Source organism: Odontesthes bonariensis, chromosome 3 (assembly GCF_027942865.1).
Source record: "Odontesthes bonariensis isolate fOdoBon6 chromosome 3, fOdoBon6.hap1, whole genome shotgun sequence".
In the NCBI taxonomy this organism is placed as follows: domain Eukaryota; kingdom Metazoa; phylum Chordata; class Actinopteri; order Atheriniformes; family Atherinopsidae; genus Odontesthes; species Odontesthes bonariensis.
Window position 1 is genome coordinate 16,914,943 of NC_134508.1, and position 20,943 is coordinate 16,935,885.

The 20,943-nt window shown below is 41.9% G+C and overlaps 1 protein-coding gene across 6 annotated transcripts in view; it reads right to left on the reverse strand.

The window, feature by feature from the left end:
• dlgap4b (discs, large (Drosophila) homolog-associated protein 4b) overlaps positions 1–20,421 on the reverse strand; it is a 129,004-nt gene extending 108,583 nt beyond the window's left edge. For all 6 annotated transcript variants that reach the window (XM_075460548.1, XM_075460553.1, XM_075460549.1 and 3 more), the window contains exon 1: positions 19,997–20,421. The gene's annotated coding sequence lies outside the window, so the exon portion shown is untranslated. The remainder of the gene's footprint in view (positions 1–19,996) is intronic.
• Positions 20,422–20,943: the final 522 nt, after the last annotated feature.

Here is a 20,943-nt window from a genome sequence, read left to right on the forward strand (position 1 = left end):
CTGGGAAGGGTCAATAAGTCTGCTAGTTGAGTATTTTCAGCAGTGTTAGCTATCTTCGCTAATGGTTCAAAGTAATTCATGTTATGCTTTCTGAATGTCACTGACCATTTTCTTGTTTCCAGTTAAATATCTGATATAGTATATCATGCATATTATCTCTGTGTATGATGTTTATATCTTCATGCTAATTACATTGTTATTTGGATTGTATGCTATAATTAAACATATTGTGAGCTGTTTATTGATAGCTATTATTGTTTGGTTTATTCCAGAACCACACACACACACACACCCAAACACCACACCTGTAAGTGCTATCTTTACTGGATTAAAGCACCATTAAGAGGATTGACCGCTTACTGCATCTTCCTTCTAAGTCTTGAGAGAACTTATAGACTGTGTCCTGACAGACACGCACTTCGCGATTACAAAACAGAGAAGCCAGTCTACAATCGTGAATTATTAATAAGCCTCCACAACAAATGGTCCTTCGAGCCGGATAAGGTAATTACGAAGTGAAAATGGCTCATGTTCCCCCAAGTGAAGTTGTACGTCCACGCCGACAGGTGCAACAACCAAGATGGATGGAAGATTATGAAGGGTACACCCTCCCACACTCTGGTAGCTACCCCGCGGGCACCCCTGCTGTGATAGAGGAGACTGAATGGAGGTCTAGAGAGGGATTTGCCGAGATGACACCCCTCACCCAGCGCCTATTGCAGCATCACCCTGCTGGGCTTGTAGAGACATCTCCCAGTCACCTCGGAGTCACAGCACCTGTGTATGTGAGTACGCCACAGCCATATCAGGGCCCACCTGTAATGATGGATGTGCTGCAGCAAATGCAAGAGGATAACAGGAGGCTGCAGCTGATGGTGATGGACATGAGACGTCAGATGGACAGGAGTGGTGCAGTCCCTCTCGGTTTACAGTCTACACTGATAGCACCTCAAGACGCTCCCTCTTCAGTCGTTCACAGACGTCCACCCACTCCTATTGATAGGCTCTGACTGTACGCACCTGGTGACTTCTATCGAACCTGTCCGTCTCGGCCCGCCTGGGGGCCCAGCTGCAGTGAAGACCAGGCTTGGCTGGACACTGCAAGGGCCAGTCAAGTCTGTCCAACAGTGTAACCGCCCACAGCAGTGTCTGTTCATGTCCACCACTTCCCCTGCTGCTGAACTCTTTAATCAGGTAGAGAAGCTCTGGCAACTGGACATCCTGCCATACAGAAATGAGAAGCTGGTGACTAGGTCACGAAGAGACCAAGAGGCCCTGAACCTTCTAGAGGCAAAGACCAGGAGAGTGGAGGTGGATGGAGTCCTCAGATACGCCACCCCACTGTTACGGATCAGTAACATGCCTTTACTCAAGGCACAGCCTGAAGCGGTACTTCCCAGCCTACGTAGCACGGAGAAGCGCCTTGGCAGAGACCCAGTGAAGTCGGAGGCATATCAGGCAGAGATCATGAAGCTGAAGGAAGCAGGTTATGCCTCCAGAATAAGTCAAGAGCAGGTAAAGACTTCCAAGGAGTCTTGGTTTATCCCCCATCACCTGGTGACACACAACCAGAAAAATTGCACTGTGTTCAACTGTTCCTACAACTATAGGGATAATAACCTCAATGAGCTACTGTTGTCCGGCCCAAACTTGGGTGCATCTCTCCTGGGTGTCCTGCTGCGGTTTAGGGAGCATTCCATTGCTGTCAGCAGTGATATCAAGGGAATGTTCCACCAGGTGAGGTTGCTGCCTGAAGACAAGCCTCTCCTGCGCTTTCTTTGGCGTGACCTACAGAGAGACTCCCAACTAGGGCTGAACGATTATGGAAAATAATCTAACTGCGATTTTTCGCGCCAATATTGCAATTGCGATGCGATATGCGATTATTTTTTAAGGTCTTTGTCTTCTGTATTATTAAACAAAGACAAGCAATACATCATACAGTATGGCTAAAACCATATTACATTAATTTTAAACTGTTCTTTCCTGGAAGACAGACCTCTGTTATGATGACATGAGGTGATGCATGAATTGATGACTGACATTTTTATTTAACAAAACAGTGTATTTGAACATACAACAATAGTATATTTTGAGCTTACAAACATCTGAGCATAAAGTGTTGACAAGGAACAAGGAAACACATGCCATGAACCAAACTTCTACAGTAGTACAAATATGGTCTGTACTCACAAAACGATGCATTTAGAAGTTTGTACATAGTCCAGGAGATTATTATTATCAACACAAGCCTGATAGCTTCTCTGCTGCTAAAGCTGCGTCGACGTCACTTCCTTGATCTGGGAGCTTCAATGTAAGATGAGGGTTGATCTACTACTGTAGACAACAAAGTATATGCTATATTCTACATGAATTTTTATGTTGTAGAGTTGTGAATTTATTTTATCAATGGAGAAATTGAGCAGCCTTGCTTTGTTGTCTACAGTAGTAGATCAACCCTCATCTTACTTTGAAGCTCCCAGCTCCCAGAAGTGACGTCGACGTAGCTTTAGCAGCAGAAAAGCTATCAGGCTTGTGTTGATAATAATAAACTCCTGGACTATGTACAAACTTCCAAATGCACCGTTTTGTGAGTACAGACCATATTTGTACTACTGTAGAAGTTTGGTGTCATGGCATGTGATTTTAGTGTGGTAATTTTGGAGATACTGCCAAGGTCCGTTAGCGCTTGTAGCCTACTAAGCTATTCGGGATAAGCTAACTCGGCTGATGTTCGGCCAAGATCGGAAACACTTCGGGTGGGCTACTTGGCTGGATGTCACGGTTCAAATGACCCGGTGAATCTACTCCGAACCATCACTTTAAAACCAAAATAGTCCCACACGACTGATGTGCAGTTCCTCTTTGAAACTAGCATTCCCGCAGGGTCTGGTTCTGTTGAGCCTGAGGCCATTGTGTAGGTTACAGCTTTGCTTGCGAGTCCTCTCCGGTAGACTGTTTCATAACTTTGCTCCCCGTGTCACGTGACCTGAGTGCAGCCTCTGTGGTTAGACAATCTCATTTGATCATATCACATGTTTTACTCGCGCATGTCACGTGAACAGAGTATAATCGGAGCCTTTTTTTTTTTTTTTTTTTAAATAATCGCAGCCTTTGCGATTAGAAAATTGCACTTGGTCATATCGCGATATTATCGCAAATGCAATATATCGTTCAGCCCTACTCCCAACCTAGTGTGTATGAGTGGCAGGTCCTTCCTTTCGGGACCACTTGTTCCCCATGCTGCGCCATATATGCACTACAGAGGCATACATGACCACACCCATCCAGGGGATGCAGAGCGTGAGTCCATCAAGAGCCACTTCTATGTGGACAACTGGCTACAGAGCTTCCCAACTCCAGATATGGCCAAAGATGCCGCAGACAAGCTGAGGAGGCTGTTAATGGAGGGAGGCTTCGAACTAAGACAGTGGGCAAGCAGCATGCCAGAAGTCATCCGCCACCTGCCCAAAGAGATCAGGTCAGAGAGTAGTGAACAGTTGCTAAACCACACAGACATGGACCCACAAGAACCTGCTCTGGGGCTGCGCTGGTTATGCCACTCAGATACGCTGCAGTATAAGCCACGGCCACTGCAGCACTCTCCTGCCACCATGAGGAACATATACAAAGTATTGGCCAGCCAATATGACCCCATAGGATTCCTCACGCCATATACGACAAGGGCCAAAGTGCTTGTTCAACAGTTATAGGACAAGAAGCGGGAGTGGGGCGACCCTCTGCTGCCGGGCGAGTTGCTCACAGCGTGGCAAGATTGGGAAAATGACCTACAACACCTAGACAACATCAGACTGCCTCGCTGCTATGTTACTCCAGCCATGGACCATGCATCCAATAAGCGGGAGGTCCACATCTTCTGTGATGCATCTGAACGTGCTAATGGCAGTGTGGGATATCTACGCACAGAAGATGCAGAAGGGCATGTGGAGGTGGCATTCCTGACAGCCCGGTCCAGAGTGGCCCCCAAGCGTCAGCTCTCCATTCCACGGTTGGAGCTGTGTGCTGCACTCACGGGCGCTCAGCTTGCAAATGTGCTAACCCGAGAGCTCACATTGGAGATATCCAGAGTAGTTATGTGGACGGACTCCACAACTGTTCTTGCTTGGATCCAATCTGACTCTTGCCGCTTTAAGGTATTTGCAGGAACCCGTATTGCAGAAATTCAAGAGTTGACTGATAGCCAGGCCTGGCGCTACGTGGAGACGTTAGAGAACCCAGCTGACGACCTCACCCGGGGACAATCACTGCAGAATCTCTCAGGGGAGAATCGTTGGATCCATGGACCCTCGTTCCTGAGGCTGCCACCCAACCAGTGGCCAGTGCACCCAGTCACAATGAGCGCAGACATCGTTGAAGAGCTGCGAAGGCCTACAACCTGCCTCGTTAATACGGTCACTGGCACCCACCATTCCTTGCCCGATGCTCAGCAGTTTAGCATGTTCAGTGAACTGGTGAAGGCGACTGCAGGGTACCTTCATGGGGCGGCTGCTGATGCTAAAGGGACTCCTACAGCAGAGGAGTTCAAGGAGGCGGAACTCAGCATCCTGCAGTCCGCGCAAAGAGACAGTTTCTCTGAAGAAGTCCAGTGTCTGACAGCTGGGAAACGAGTCCCTTCTTCCAGCTGCTTAAAGGTAGGGTAGGAGATCCTGGATTTTGAGTCCAGCGAAGCTGCATTTTGAAAATACACAGGTAAAAAGTCCCAACCCTTTTCTTCACTTTCCCCCCGAAGGCACGCCTCTAGAGTACATGAACGCGCACGAGCACAAAGGTGCACGAGCGCTGTTCTGACAGCAAGCATCGATCGTTGCCGTATTTAGTATTTAGTATATGATAACTATACGTTTAATAATGCTAGGTGCTAGCCAAGCTGGCTCTAGTTTAGCTTCCTGCCAAGCTTCTGGACACGTAATTCGTTCACGGAGCAGGGTACGCGCACAGGGGGAAGGAGGGGGAGGGAGGAGCAGGTTGCAGTTTGATGGACACATCAGAATCCAATCATTGTGAACGGTCCGTTCACAATGATTGGATACTGTTTTTCCTAGAATGTACGTTCTAGAGGCCACTAAAACTTTTCATATTTGTGTCAAAACTTTTAATTAATTGGTTGCAATGGGGGTGTGAAGAGTATTTCAAGCAATATGTAAAAAGATGTTCCAGAAAAAGATCCCCTACCCCACCTTTAATCACACTGGCTCCGGAATATGATGCATCATTACAGCTGATACGAGTAGGAGGTCGACTGCGACGTTGCCAAGATCTGGAGAACGATGTGATCCACCCTGTAGTCCTTGACCCGAGACATGCTGTGACCAAGCTGCTCATCCGACAGGTCAACCATGATCTGAAACATCCTGGTGCAGAGCGACTCTTTGCGGAGCTGCAGAGGAAATTCTGAATCCTTCGTGGCCGGGAGGCCATAAGAAGAGAGCAGCGCTCATGTCCTGAGTGTCAGAGATTGAGAGCCCAACCCGTCAATCCACAGAAGGCAGACTTGCCCCCTGCACGGCTCAGGCTACATCAACCAGCCTTTTACTCTACAGGGATTGATTGTTTTGGTCCGATGCAGGTCAAAGTCGGTAGATGGATTGAGAAACGCTGGGGCTTGCTCTTCAAATGCCTCACAACAAGAGCAGTCTATAATGAAGTGCTGTTCAGCATCAACACGGACTCCTTCCTGATGGCCTTAAGGAGGTTCATATCCCGTCGCGGGAAACCAGCAGAGTTGCTCTTGGACCAGGGTACTAATTTCAGAGGTGGAGATAGGGAATTACAAGAAGCCTTTGAAACCCTCCACCCTTCTCTTCAAGCCCAGCTGGCAGAGTACCAGATAAAGTTTCGCTTCAACCCACCTAGCGCCCACCACTTTGGAGGCTCATGGGAGCGGGAAGTCAGGTCTATTAAGGCTGCTCTGACTGCTACCTTTACCTTGGGCTCACAAGTTGTCAGTGGCGAAGTGCTGACCACCGTCCTTATTGAGATTGAGGGTATTCTCAATTCCAAGCCTCTCAGCTACGTATCATCCGATGTAGCAGACCCAGACCCGGTCACCCCCAATCTGCTGCTGATGGGGCGGCCAGACCCTTCGCTACCTCAGGCAGTATATCACGACTCAGAGCTGCTCAGCCATCGCCAATGGAGGGCCTGTCAAGTGCTGTCCGATCGCTTCTGGGTGCGGTTCCTGCGCCACTATCTGCCCACACTGCAAACCCGGTCCAAGTGGCAGTCAGATACACCCCCTCTCCAGCTGGACACTATCGTGATGATTGTTGATCCTCAACTGCCCAGGGCATCATCGCCTGTTGGGAGAATCGACAAGGTATTCCCTGGGGCTGATGGTCTGATTCGCACAGCGGAGGTTAAAGTCCGGGACCGCACCTATGTCTGACCTGTGAGCCGTCTTATTAGACTCCCTGCTGTACCAGGAGAGAATGAAGTGATGGACTGAATACTGCAAATGTGCTGGTACACATTTGGGGGCGGCTGTTCTGAAGGTTGCATGACAGCGGGTAATTTAAGAGGGTCTAGCCACCAGGGGGCGCTGTCGCGCTTAATCGCAGGAGTGCTGCGATTCGCATGAGAGAAGAAGAGACAGAAGATCGTGAGAAGCTGGATAACGTGGATGAAACTTATGTATTTACAAAGTTATTCCTTTGTATCACTTTATCTGCCGTTTGTGGTTCAGTGTGCGTCCAGAGAAATGTAAGTTATATTGTTTGTTTACCGGAGCATTTCTTTGTTGCTATATTTATAAGTCTGCTAGTTGAGTATTTTCAGCAGTGTTAGCTATCTTTGCTAATGGTTCAAAGTAATTCATGTTATGCTTTCTGAATGTCACTGACCATTTTCTTGTTTCCAGTTAAATATCTGATATAGTATATCATGCATATTATCTCTGTGTATGATGTTTATATCTTCATGCTAATTACATTGTTATTTGGATTGTATGCTATAATTAAACATATTGTGAGCTGTTTATTGATAGCTATTATTGTTTGGTTTATTCCAGAACCACACACACACACACACCCAAACACCACACCTGTAAGTGCTATCTTTACTGGATTAAAGCACCATAAAGGGGATTGACCGCTTCCTGCCTCTTCCTTCTAAGTCTTGGGAGAACTTATAGACTGTGTCCTGACAGACACGCACTTCGCGATTACAAAACAGAGAAGCCAGTCTACAATCGTGAATTATTAATAAGCCTCCACAACAAATAGAGATGGAGACAAATCCCCTGTAGGGTGTCAGTCTTCATTGCTTGGCGTCTACTTGAAGAGCTTGCACTTGTCAACTGTTTTCCTGTTTTTTTTTGTGCTTTTCATTACTTGCTTGTACCTTCTACGATTTACTGATTAAAGCATAAAACCCTCCAATGCAGGTGCATCAGCTGGGGCGTCAACTCTAATAAAGTCATCCTGAGTCCAAACACAGCACAAAACATTAGCTTTTACAGTGTTATAGAGGAGACAAGATTAAACTACAGAGTAAACAGCATGACTTTGTTAATATATGTCAGATTGAGAGAAGATGAAGTATGCATTGTGGAGAATACCATTAGATTAACTGATTAATCTTCTGAAACGCTACAGGAGTGCACTAAACTACAGCATTAACTGTAAGGGTTGGCTAATGTCACCAATATCATTAACCCTGCAATTACATGTGTGTTAGTTTTATCGAGTGTATTTGTTATTTTTTTCACATAAGGCCAAAGGTGTATATTTCACATCTTAAATAAAGTTATAAATCAAAATATCTAATATATTTGTTTGATAGTTTTGTCACAATGAAGCACACAGGTTTTACAGCAAAGATATTTGTTGAGATCTTGTATACTTACTGCCATCATCAGTAAAAACCTGGTCTAATATGATTAGCGTTTTAGTGATGAGAGGGCTTATTCCTCCCTCTATGTCTCAAATTCACTGACAAGTTGCCAGTGACATTGCCTGATGAGGGAGGAAGATTAACATGAATTAGCTCCCAGATGCTAAATTACAGTGATGCAGCAAAACAGGATGATATAATTGACTTCACTTTCCTCAGGTAAATTCAGGTGATGTCAGGCCATTCAATCAAGATTAACTCATGCTTCGACAACCTTTTTTAATCTGCTGTGTGTGGATAAGCACTCAATGATGCAAGGCTAAGGTTACAAGGAGGTGAGCTGTTAATGGATGACTGATAGCTGCTGAGGTTATTGAAGAGGCTGGAGACTTGAAAAAAGGAGTGAATATATTTCCCTAAGCTATAATTTGTAGGTAATTACAAGCTGTAAAACAAAGCTGTGTATCTGCTGTAGTTTACAGTAGCCTACTGTATACCAACATCAGCATGCTGACCGACTAACAATGACATACAGAAATTCTGATATATTGGATGTTAATTATGTTTACCATCTTTAGCATATTAACATATTAACATAATAATATATATTAATCAGCACAACTAGGAAACCGCAAATGTGAGTTTGCCATTAAGATTCATCTTAAAGGGACACTATGTAATAAATTAAGTCATTTATTAGCTCAAATCAACATATTCATTCATAAGTTAGTCCTCATTGGTGTAAAATGATCTCTGTCAAAAATCTCACTTATCCTCCTGAGTGAAGAATAACTTGTCTGTATCTACATAGAGCAGGTAAGCTCTATGGAGGCTGCCATGTCCTTCCGGTCTATGAAAAACGACGAAGTGCCGAGAGGGACATAAAGCACTTCGAATCGCGATTTCCCCACCAGGCCTACAAGCGGAAATGAAGTCATTGTGACGTCATTTCCGCCAAATGGCTTATTACAGCCGCTAATGCTAAATAGATTTTATTCCTTGGCACATATGTCTTTGTGTTCATTAGCTTTCTTTTTGTAAGTGCATCATCTTCTTCTTTTTATTATTATTCCTATGCTCCCCCTGGCTATCTTCTTTTTGGCGTTATGCTCACATTTGTAAACTGTTATTTTGTTGATTTACTAATAAAGTTTAAAAAAAAAAAAAAAAGCTAAATAGATTTTATCTCGTAAATGATCCCACTAATAATGCATTGATTGTTACCAAACATCTGCCGTAGTATACATAGGCTCTTAACTCACAAAACGAGGCATTAGAAAGTTTGTAAGTTTACCGGGAGTTTATTTACCGCTGCTAATGCTCCTATTGCTAATGCTGCTAATGCTAACGCTGCGTCGACGTCACTTCCGGTAACTCCCGGAATATGACTAATTGCATTGCTTGCACACCAAAGGAGATGTTATGTTATCTGACATGTTATCTGTCATCTGTATTCATAGTGTTGTTGTATGTGTGTTATATAATCCTTTGTACTGTGTGTCTTGATTTCTTTTTGTTTGTATGGACCTTGAGTCGGAAGCTATAGCTTCTTGAATCTTGACACATTCCGCTTGCCGTAGTTCAAGAAGTTGCAGTGCACATTTGAAAACGTGAGGCGCTAGAGAGCAAATTCATTCAACTTTGCAAAATAAAATTGCACCACTAGATGGGGGAAGAAATTACATAATGTCCCTTTAATGACAAATGTCTGGCAAATTTTATGCAAATCTTTCAAGTGTGCATTCAGATATCTTCCAAGATAAATGAACAGTTTGGGCCAGTTGGTGAAAATTGTAATTGCAGACATTCTTCTGGGATGACTTTTTAAACTCTTTTCAGTGCAGAAGAGAGAACCATTTTAAGTCATTTTGAAGTCTTAAAAACATCTTGACAGCCAAACAATGGCATGTGGCACATATGGCGGAACATATCTACTGCTGCTGTTCAAGCAGCAACTTGTTTTAATCGTTCAGCTGAAATAAGGCACCAAGAAACAATTTGAATTTATAGAGTTATTTACTTGCATCACCCACATGTCAGGTATCTGAATGAGACAAAAAAAAAACCTACTATGTCTGATTTCAACATTCTCTTTCTGGAGATCCAGACTGTGCCAAAGTAACAACTAATATGAATGTAATGACTGTTACAGCAGATACGTGACAATACTCTTGGGTAGAAAAAAAATTGATAAAATAATGGATATGTGGAATGGTGAGATTGATAAAGCCACACTACGGTGTGCCCTTATGTGTATTTTAGTCAGTCTTTTGTGCCTGTCTTGCACAATTTACTACAGAAAGCAGTTGGAATTCCAGCAGTTATTCCTCCACTGGTGGATGGGCTTCAGAGCTACAAATACTTAATCGAGAAAGAGACAGCCTAGGCTGTGCACTATTGAAATCACTGGAATTGTTTTCTTTTTTCTTTCATATCAACTAACTGTTTTTGCATTTTGAATACTTTAATTGTCTGGCGTGTAAGATGTGTTATGTGAGTTCTCTCTCGCTCATCCAGCTTACTCTAAGGCCACAGACACAGTCAGGACAACTGGTGGTTCCAAATTGGCCATGGGAGAGTCTGTGAGAGTGCACGGTTGTGTGTTTCTCTGTGTTAGCTATGTGAATGAATGGTGCCCTGTCCATAGGGAATTCATGAAATCTCCTTTCATTTGGGCAGTAAAAACCTCTACAGATTATTAAAAACTGCTGTCTGCAACCCAGACTGGATCAACAGTGATAAGAAAAAGGGATATAAGAAAATGAAAGTACTGAGACAGGGAAGAGAAGCATAGGAAGCATACAGATGTGGTACTTGGAATGCAGCTCATTGATCTGCAAACACTTAAGAGTAGTAGTATACAATGCTTAGAATTATATTAGCTCAGTGCCTAAATTGTGGACTCTGAGATATAGTCTCGATGCTCGTACTGGGCCTTCATTATTCAATCATTTCAAAATCAAGTTGTTAATACCTTTTAGTTGTATCGGATGTACAGTGATATCTACATCTAGTAACGCTGTAATATAAGTGTTATTTCATTACATGTTTTGAAATGGATAATATCAGTGTTTCCAATGATGAGGTCTCTCATAAAGGCACCCACATACACACAAACACATAAACATGCCTTATCCACCAGCATACATGTTTGAGGGCCTCATGTATATGTAAATATATAAGTGATTTAAAATTAAAATATCTGCACAAAATATCTCTTACAACATAATGCCTCACAAAGAGTGAGGCCTACAAGGGAGAATAAAGAAATCCAATTCATATACACTTCTGTATTCTAGGCCTTTTCAACCCACCTTTTGTAATTAGCTTATCTAAAATCTTTGTGTGAAATCTCTCTCTCTCTATCTATCTATATATATATATATATATACACATATATAAATAAATGTATATATCCCAGAAGTTGACTATGTAAATTGATCAATGAGAAAACGTGTCCACTTGCATTGAAAAAGACAAAACAGGTGACATTATGCAGTGTTCAGTATCCAAGTGGATCTATTAATTTCAACATGATGTCGATGTGTGCTTGTGTGACAAAGAGAGGAAAATGAGAGATGATTACTGAGAAACTTTAAGTAGATTTAACAAGTAAATTGAACACAGAGGTGAAGCCTCCTCTCTGCATGTTATTGGGTCCTCTAATTTCATTTCTCTTTTTTTTTTCAGTTCTCCAGCAGCGTTCTTGCATCTTAATGAGTCACTTTCCAGATGGAAACTGTTCTCACTTATAATAAAGGACGATTCTATCATGCTATTAGGACCCTAACAGAATAGGTGATGGGCAGGAATGGTTTACGCCCTGGCATTCTGTTATGGAGAAAAGAAAACTGACAGTTGCCAGCACATGGAGACTCATCTGCATGTGCACATCTTCTTCCCTTAACAATCTGTCACCCACTTAACGTGTACCACCAACACCTATATACAAAATGGTTTTAAAGTTAAGTCATATTAAATGATTTGTTCAACCAAAACCTTTTGTTTTCATTTATTTAAAAAGTTATTGTAACATTATTGCTAATAATGATCATTATCCTATTTATGTAATACTGATCGTCAAAATATTTTGAAAATTGTTGTTTTTTTAGATAGTAAATGTAATGTGAAACAACACTGACAAACTCAAATGAAACGGTCAAATAAGTTTTTTTTTATTCCAATCTAAAAAGTGTATAAGTCTTGTTAATGAGATATTTTTACAGAGATAACTGCCCCATTAAAACTTTTGATGTGTCTTAAAGGAATAAACTTGTCCAAGTGAGTTCTAATTCAATCAAAGTTCCACACAGTTCCATTCATCCATTCGCACACTACACTTATTTCTATACAAAGTATTTGTACCGTTGTCTCTACAATTACACACCAATTAGCATATCAGGGACAATGTGGGATTCAGTGTTTCACACTTGTGATTGGAAAATAACTGCTCCTCTAACAGAACCAGCAATGTCCCATCTATCTACCTACGTGTGAAATATGCTGACAGAATATACCTGTCTTAGCTGAATGTGAGAAAACCCACACAGTCTAATGGAGAACAGTAACAGCAAAAAAAACTTCAACTAAAAATACTCTCCAGTTCGCATGTACACTAACTGATAATCTTACACTACAAACATATATAGAAGTCTAAGCTCAACTCTACTGCAGACATAGTTGTGTACTATCGTCACACATCAAAGCATTTCTGTAAATACTAGTAGAGGACATTTGAAACAGCCAGCTACCTTGGTGGATTAAAGGGAAATAGCCCCAGATGAACGCATTCGTCACATACGACTGCACAGGCTTACACATCTGATATAAATGTATGCATTGTAAACCAAATGAAGTTAACCAAAACCAACATTCTTTCAAAAACTCTGACCTCCTACAGTATATTACTTGTCATTTTGCCTCCCTGAACCCACACCTAGCACACAGGTTTGCACTGACCTTCCACTTTCTCTGCTGTGGGCCTGACTGGGACCTTTTCTCTCTGCCAGCTTCCCAGGTCGCTGCTTTAACTGTTATGACTGAGCGCTGACAGCATGACCTCTTCTGCCCAAGACACATCTTTTGACTGAAGCTGTTTTCCTCATTGTTATGTTTAGTAATGGACCTGTGCCTGTCAGAGACAGACGGGTATATCATTCATCGCAGAGAGGAGGGGAGGATTAAGGCCACTGAGAAAAGGCAGAGGAGAGAGGGGTCTGCATCTTAATGCAGGCCTCAGTGTGGAACAGTCGTCTTATTAGGTGGCTCGCTGGAAAGGGAGAAAGATGCTGCAGCTTGGCAGGAAGCTGCTGGTGAGGAGGTAGGATTATGTTGATGGAAAAAAAAATGTGGAAGGAAACTGAGAACAAAAATGTGAATAAAAAGGGTAGGACAGACACAGTGAATGAGAGAAGACAAGGGAATATAACAAACTGAACAAAAAACACTTGTTCTGATAGTTTAAGTGCCCTAAACAGGCAATTTGTTTCTAATTCCACCACTGCTATATATTGGTGAAAGTGTGGTATGAAAAGGATTTTTTTCCCAGACAGAGGAAAAACACTTCAAAAGGACTTCTTCACAGCAATCAGACACAATCACCAGGCCAAACAAATACTCAAAAAGAAGACACAGCATATACATTCAAACACTGACACACTAATTTTAACCCATCATGGAAGCATTTCACAGTTCATTCACATTGGATGTTTGCTCTCACACCCTATAAGTTTAATACCACCTAATAATGTTAAAAAAAAAAAGGAGTTTATTTGTGCCAAAACAGCTGGAAAAACAAAAGTTTTTCTGATAATCAATTTATTGAAAAAAAAATTTAAATAATTCTGTTGTTCACAAGGATTGTATAGTTGTCCCTACATGATCTTGTTTAAATCATCTGTTTGTCCTGTTCTACCCTTACTGCCTCCTCCTACTAACTCAACCATTCCCACAGCAACAATCCCAGCTCATCAGTAGAAATAAGAAATAGAGCCAATATAGAAACATTGCAGCGCATTGCTTCTCTCTGCCCTGGGATACTATATTTGATGACAAGTTGGCCAGCTATGTCTAACTAATTCCTCCACAAAAGCAGCTCTTAGGAACCATGGTGAAGGTATATGGTATATGTGTGCTTTCAGCGTCATCTGATAGCAGAATCAAACACACACACACACACACACACACACACACAAAATAGATTTAAAAAAAAAAGGAAAAACAAACCTGCCAACCCACATTTCATTTAACTTGGTGAAGAAGCGGAGCATGGAAAAGGAAAGAACATGTTAGATTTTGGAGTCGATCCAGATTTCTTTTGTCAGAAACTTTTCTTCTAAGGCCCATGCCCTGTTTTCCCTATGTGATCCTTCTATTTTAAGTATTGAGATTGGATCACAATGTGGGAACATTCAAGACAGTGAGAACCTATTTCAGTATCCACTGTAAATGTAATGATCTATGGATTGAATGTTAGTGTCCAGAGAATGTGTCTTATTCAGTTCCAGCATTTTAATGTCATGTGCAAATCAGGCTTTTGACATCCAAAAATACAGTGCAGCCTACAGTCGCTGGCATCCACTTAAAAACATTAGAACTCATCATCCTTTGCTGACCTTAAGTGGGTGTTGCGCGTTCTTTAAAATCATAATTAGATTTAGGGGGAAAAAAAGGACAGATTCTCCTTGTGGTCCGACAGTTTAAACTTGAGTGCAAACTTTTCAGAAAATAAAATTCTGAGCAATCTGATCGGTAGATCCTTATAGGTGCATACGATCGATATACACAGATTAGCTCTAACTGTAAAACCACAAATCTTTAAAAATACCCCATATATTGTGTAGAACATCTTTCTTCAGTGGCGCTTGGCATAAGGACAGTGGCTGCGAATATTTGGAGTTCTGTGATTTGAAGGGTAAGGTCACAGTAGACTGAGCTTGTTCTGGACCTCCTAATGGATGCATGTTCAGTCTGTGATCTTGGATGTATGGAGGCAGACTCGGTGCCTTGCATTCTTTGCCATGTTGCTGTCGTCATTCCTGAACTGTCTTTGTGCTGTTGGGGGGGCATTTTCCTGCAGAGGGAGGCCCTCAGGGAAGTCCAATCCTATGAAGGGCAGTGATTAAAATTACATGACTCCCAGTTGTTTCTGGTCTGAGGCGACAAACAATCAATTCACATGACTGACCCCCATGTTCTAACATATGATATCATACTCCTAGATTCTCTGCATTTTGCTCTCGTGGATGTTCATCACAGTTGCTTTTCTTTTTCCTTCTCCAGGTTTGTTTTTTGATTGTACAACTACTTCTTCTACTGAATTGTAACCACAAGCAACATATCCTAAAGCGCCACCCTCTGGCGACACTACTCAGGGTAGTTTACTCACTTGTATCTGATTTTTTTTTTTGTCTGAAAAGATTGCTTAAGTTTTGTTTTACGAGTGATTGGAAACCTTGCAACTACCATCCATATGGATGGCTGGATCCGAACTAGAAGTACAACATCACATATCAACAACATGACCAGGGTCACTCACTTCATCATTCAAGGGTTTTAATATTATAACTGACTAATGTAGATTGTAAAATGTGAAATGTATTCACATTTTAGCCTCAGAGCAACCTACAATTATCTGTCAATAGCAGTAGTCTCATTTAAAGTAAGGTTGTGTTGGAGATGTTAAAGGGATAGTTTGCCTCTTTTGACATGAAGCTGTATGACATCCCATATTAGCAATATCATTTATTAAATTTGACTTACCACCTGCTGCGTCCTGTGAGCCGAGTTCCAGCCTCGTTTTGGCGTTGATGAAGGTAGTCCGGCTAGTTGGCTGGGGCCACAAAAATAAAGCGTTTTGCTTCTCAAAACAATATGCGTTCAAAAGAGTAATACATTTGCATCACAAAATCGTTCAACAGAAAAAGTCAGACCACACAATCGCTTGGTGCTATTTTCTCTCCCTTCATATCAATGCGTACAGCTACCTGCCAATAGCCGCACCTGTTACGGTGTTTACTGCTCGAAAGCAGGGGACTGCTCGGTCTGCACTTTGGTCTGCACAGTTTACACAGCCTGTAGTGATGCGAAGGTAGAGAGAAATAGCGCCAAGCGATTGTGAGGTCTGACTTTTTCTGGAGAACGATTTTGTGATGCCAATGTATTACTCTTTTGAACGCATAATGTTTTGAGAAGCAAAACGCTTTATTTTTGTGGCCCCAGCCAACTAGCCGGACTACCTTTGTCAACGCCAAAACGAGGCTGGAACTCGGCTCACAGGACGCAGCAGGGGGTAAGTCAATGTTCATAAATGATATTGTAAATATGGGATGTCATACAGCTTTATGTCAAAAGAGACGAACTATCCCTTTAAGCTTTAACACCTGTGACTCAGATTTGCAAACAGTGACATGTCAAAACAGTGATTGTCTGTACATAACTTGTGTTTATCAACTGCCAACAAACTACTTGCCATATCTGCTATTTTAAATGCTGTAACAATAGTCAGTATACTAACACTCATAGATCATAGAAATTGCTGATCACCTGCAACTAAAAGCTGCAGAAAAACAGATTATTTTTATCTTTTTTTTAGTGTAGATGACATTCCTGGCTTCACACCACTGATAGTAGCAAATTTTGTGTGCAGAACTACAACAGCCTGGGTGGTAAAGCCCCCCTAGGCTAGCCTGAGCCTGTGCCAGCCCCACTATTCTTGCACAGCACAGGATGTGTAGCATGGCTATTAGCAGCAGGGTGGGTGAAAAGTGGGTTTGGCACCCTCTTTTTGGCCTGTCGCTTCTGGATAAGTGAGACGTAAGGTGTAATTAGAGCAGATAGCGGGGTGTTTTGCACAAGAAGTGGAGGCTTTAATTGACGTCAAAAGTTTTCTAACTTCATGTCAGATATATCCACGCTGTACTGTTATGATTTCAAGTGGAAACTGAAGTGTTTGGAGAGACACGGCTGCATGACCTGCTTTCCAGTGATTTAAAGTAGAAGAATTTCTTCTTCTAACGGATGAAATTAGAACTCTGACAGAAAAAAACATGCATAAAACAAGAAACTGCGGCACAGACACAAGCATGATTATTTTCAAACATTACATACCTGCTTTTATGACCAATAGTTATATTCAATAAAAAGGAGATGGGCATGAATTGTACCTGACTAATTTGACAGACAAATGCTGCTCTGTTCACTCCCATCATCCGTCATGGCAATCCCCTTGAGCCTTTGTTATGCATAATTCAGTTTTCAGGCCATGTTATTGTTGAAATTCTTGCACCTTGACTAAATAAGGCAGTCTGCCTACTGTTCAGTGTCACACAGACAGGTCTTTGGAATTGGCAATGACTCTGACAAAGAACAAAAAAAGTCTTCACTCTGTACACTTTTACTCATACTTAGCAACTACCACAGAGAATTAATGAACAGTGCATCATTCTTCTCCTCTAAAATGAGAACATGCATAAACACTTCATCCAAAACTGCCTGAAACAATGGATCTATTTGCATTTTAAAAGTGACTCATTGTGTCAAAGTAAAAATATCACAGAAACCTGCAAGATTTGATTTATTTTTTGCAGAAACAACTTTCAGCTGGGGAGAATGATGACATCTTATCTCTCGATTGAAGCAGATTAAATATAGACTTCTGCCACTTTATCTGTTTCCTCTTTTAATGCCCTTGTCCTTGAACTTCAGCAACAGTGACATCAACTTTGTGTTATCAACTTCCTATGTAGGACATTACCATAATAACTCATGCTTACCTCAGTAACATTAAAGCATTAACTTCATCATCACTGAGCCCACACAATCCAAAAAGTCACAGCTCCCTGGCAAAGATGTAAAATACCTTTTCCCTGTTTCCCCGTATCTGCCTCATCCTTCCATTGATGCAATATGGTGTAATTGAGTCCCCCCCCTGACTGAGCAGATATTCAATACAGGACTGTCCTATACATTATAAATGGCCCTCTGCAATATACCATCCTTTTTCAAAAGTCACTGCGCAAACAGAGAAAATAGAAATGACCTGTCCTTGAAATACCACTGGGGTTTGGAAGTTCTATTCTGGTGTCTGTGTATTTATACATCCATACAATATGCAGTCTAAAAAACATGCATAGCCTTGTTTTAAGGTCAAAGGGACTGTCACCAAGATGAAGCAAATCACTCCAAAGTAAGTGCAGGGTATCAGTAAATGCACTGAGAAAATAAACACAAACACTCAGATTGTGACACAAGTGGTACAGTAGAAGATCACAGATTCCATCAAATAATACCCAACATGGCTGTGGGCTGGTATGTCTATTTTGTGTGTGTGTTTGTGTGCATGTGTGCATGGAGACAAGCAGAGGGGGCAGAGTGCGGGTGAGAGTGATGAGATGCGATGAGACACAGTTTGAGTGAGTACATACTAACAGGGGAGGGGTGGGGGGTGGAGTGTGTGAAAGTGGATGAGAAAGAACGACAGAACAAGAAAGGGAAGATGGACATAAATGGCTATGAGTTTTACGAGTTAGCAAGGCCAACTAGTCTTTTTTTTTTTTTTGCAGTTGAAGCGAATTGAGGCCACTAACGCAGCTGATATTCTGCTTTTCAGGTCACTCATAAAGCTGTGCTAAAAGGGTTGCAAGACCTAAATCCACTGTTAATTTGATAAAATGAAAGACACCGCAACCTACTAAAGGATCGAAGAGCGTTGCGACCCATCAAGATATTACAAGATGTCACTGGTACAGTGTGGCCACAGTGGAGCTAATCTGAGGAAGCTCCTGGGGAAAGTAATATTGATTTGTTTGATTACTAACATGAGCATAGCTTAATTCAGATCAGTTAACAGTAAGTAGATCAATATTCTTATTATTAATTGTGGCACTCAGGTTGCCGTTTGCCAAAGTCTTTGGTGAATATTACTGATGGTTTTTGCTGTAGCTAAACATACTCTCGATTTTCTGTATGCTGAGCTGCCCCCTCGCAGTGTTGCTGTGAGAAAACAGCAGCTCAGAAGGCTGCACCACATGAGTGATTCATTTGAGTTTGTGGAGTAACTGACCTTGTGAATATAAGAACTTGGCCTCTGTGCTAAATCATTATCTCTGGATTCTAAATAATGTTTTTTTCCCAAGAAACTTGAATAATATCTCACAGTATATATGGATCTCATTTGTCGTAAAAGAGATGGTATAAACGGGTGCCTCAATTCTCAGAGCAACAGAGACCAAAACAATAAATAAAACAAATAAATAGAATACTTGATTCATAAACACAGAGACTGCCAGAGGTGGGGTGTTTTTATAACCTTTAAAATAACGCCTCTGGGTGTTCCAAGTCTGGAGAGAGAAGTCTCTCCTTGGGGCTACTTGACATTGTGGAGAGAAAGCTCACAAGTCTGCCTAGTCAGGCAATGTGACATGAAATTTAAAATATGAGGATTTATAAAGAACAGCATGCAGCTAAATTAAATGTTTTGATTCTATTTTACTAAAAAAAAAAAAAAAAAAAAAAGTAGAAAATAAATTGTCCAATCAGAGCAAATCAACAAAAAACAATGCAATATCGCCTTTGGTTGGTGCCAAAATGAATGTAGCGATCTTTGCTTTAAAACACGCCCGCCTTTACTGTGTTTGAAAAATCAATCTTTTTTTCCACAACTTTTAAATAAATGGAAAATTCCTAGAGTGAACTAGAGTGAACCTCCATCACATATTCCTACTTGGCAAATGTTCAAGTAAATAGGTTAAATACCAATAAAACCATGGATGTGGGAGCTGCATCATCAGACGCACATCAACGTACCACCCGGACACATTACCCGTTCTGTTTCGAACACTCAGACACCGGTAATTGTTGAGAGTACCTGCGAATCATCCATGTAAAATTCTGTAGCCTTGCGTGCTTTAAATCCGCAAAAAAAAAAGAGAAAAAGACGCAGTGTAAATACTGGCTCCCAAAAAAAGCGTTTGAATCAGCATGAGTCACCTTCCCACCCACTTTGTATGAAATGCTCACTCGTGTGGCAAATTTGACCTAAAATATAAAACACACATCTACTCAGAGGGTGATACGTAAACAGCGAGACACAGACATCAATCGGAAGCTAATTCAACAGTTTTGGTCTCCGTGGAGCCGTTTTTACCTTCTTGTGAGAGCGCTTCTTGAAAATCGGAGAAGACGACTTGGAGGATTTATTCGTGTTTTCTCCGTAACTTCCCGAGCAGGGCATCTGTTTTTGAGGACGTGTTCAGAGAAAGGCAAAAGCAGAGGAGGAGGAGGAAGAAAAAGAAGATACTCGAGAGCGTCACTGTGATAAGCAGCAGCGGCTGCGTTTTCCTCTAAAAGCCGGTGTTTGTCCTTTGTCCTTATTTGTCCGGTGAGTTTGTTTTTCCCCGACGAGGGGAAAAGCGAGAGCCCCGGTCCACAGCCGTCTCCATGACTGTGAGCTTTATTCACCTTTTGCGTTAAAAGACCTCAGACAGTCAAACAACCAGGCAGACAGACAGACAGAGAGGCAGACAGACGGGTAAGCAGAGGGAGAAGAGGACAACCTCTGTCTGTCAGGCGAGCCGGGATACAGACTGAGGCTCTGCTGCAGCCAACCAACTAGTAAGAGAGAGCGAGAAGGGGGTGGGGGGTTGGGGGTGGTGGTGTTGGGCTGTGGAATCACAAATCAATGCCTCCAGTGTATTTAGGTATTCATCCATTTGTTGTCATTTGTCCTCTTTAACATTTATATTTGATTGTGCACTGCTATAGTTTTGCATTTATGGTTACAATCATGACTTGAACTCGGTATTTTTTTCTCCAGCTGTTACAAGCCACCACTGACTTTCTATTCATCTCCATCTGTAATAAAAAAAAAGATGAAGAAAACCCTTTAGGCTTAAGTTGTGCCACAATCAGAGGAATAAGGTTAACGGCCTTGAAGTCAGTGAGCATCGAAGACGCTGACTTTTGCCACAACTGTGGCTCAAGCTACTAAAGTGTCACGGTTTGGCAATAGAGGCAAAGGAGGAGGACCCAGATGCAGACACGGGACAGGAGCCAGGAGTAAACTTAAAGGGGTTTATTATAAATATAAATGAA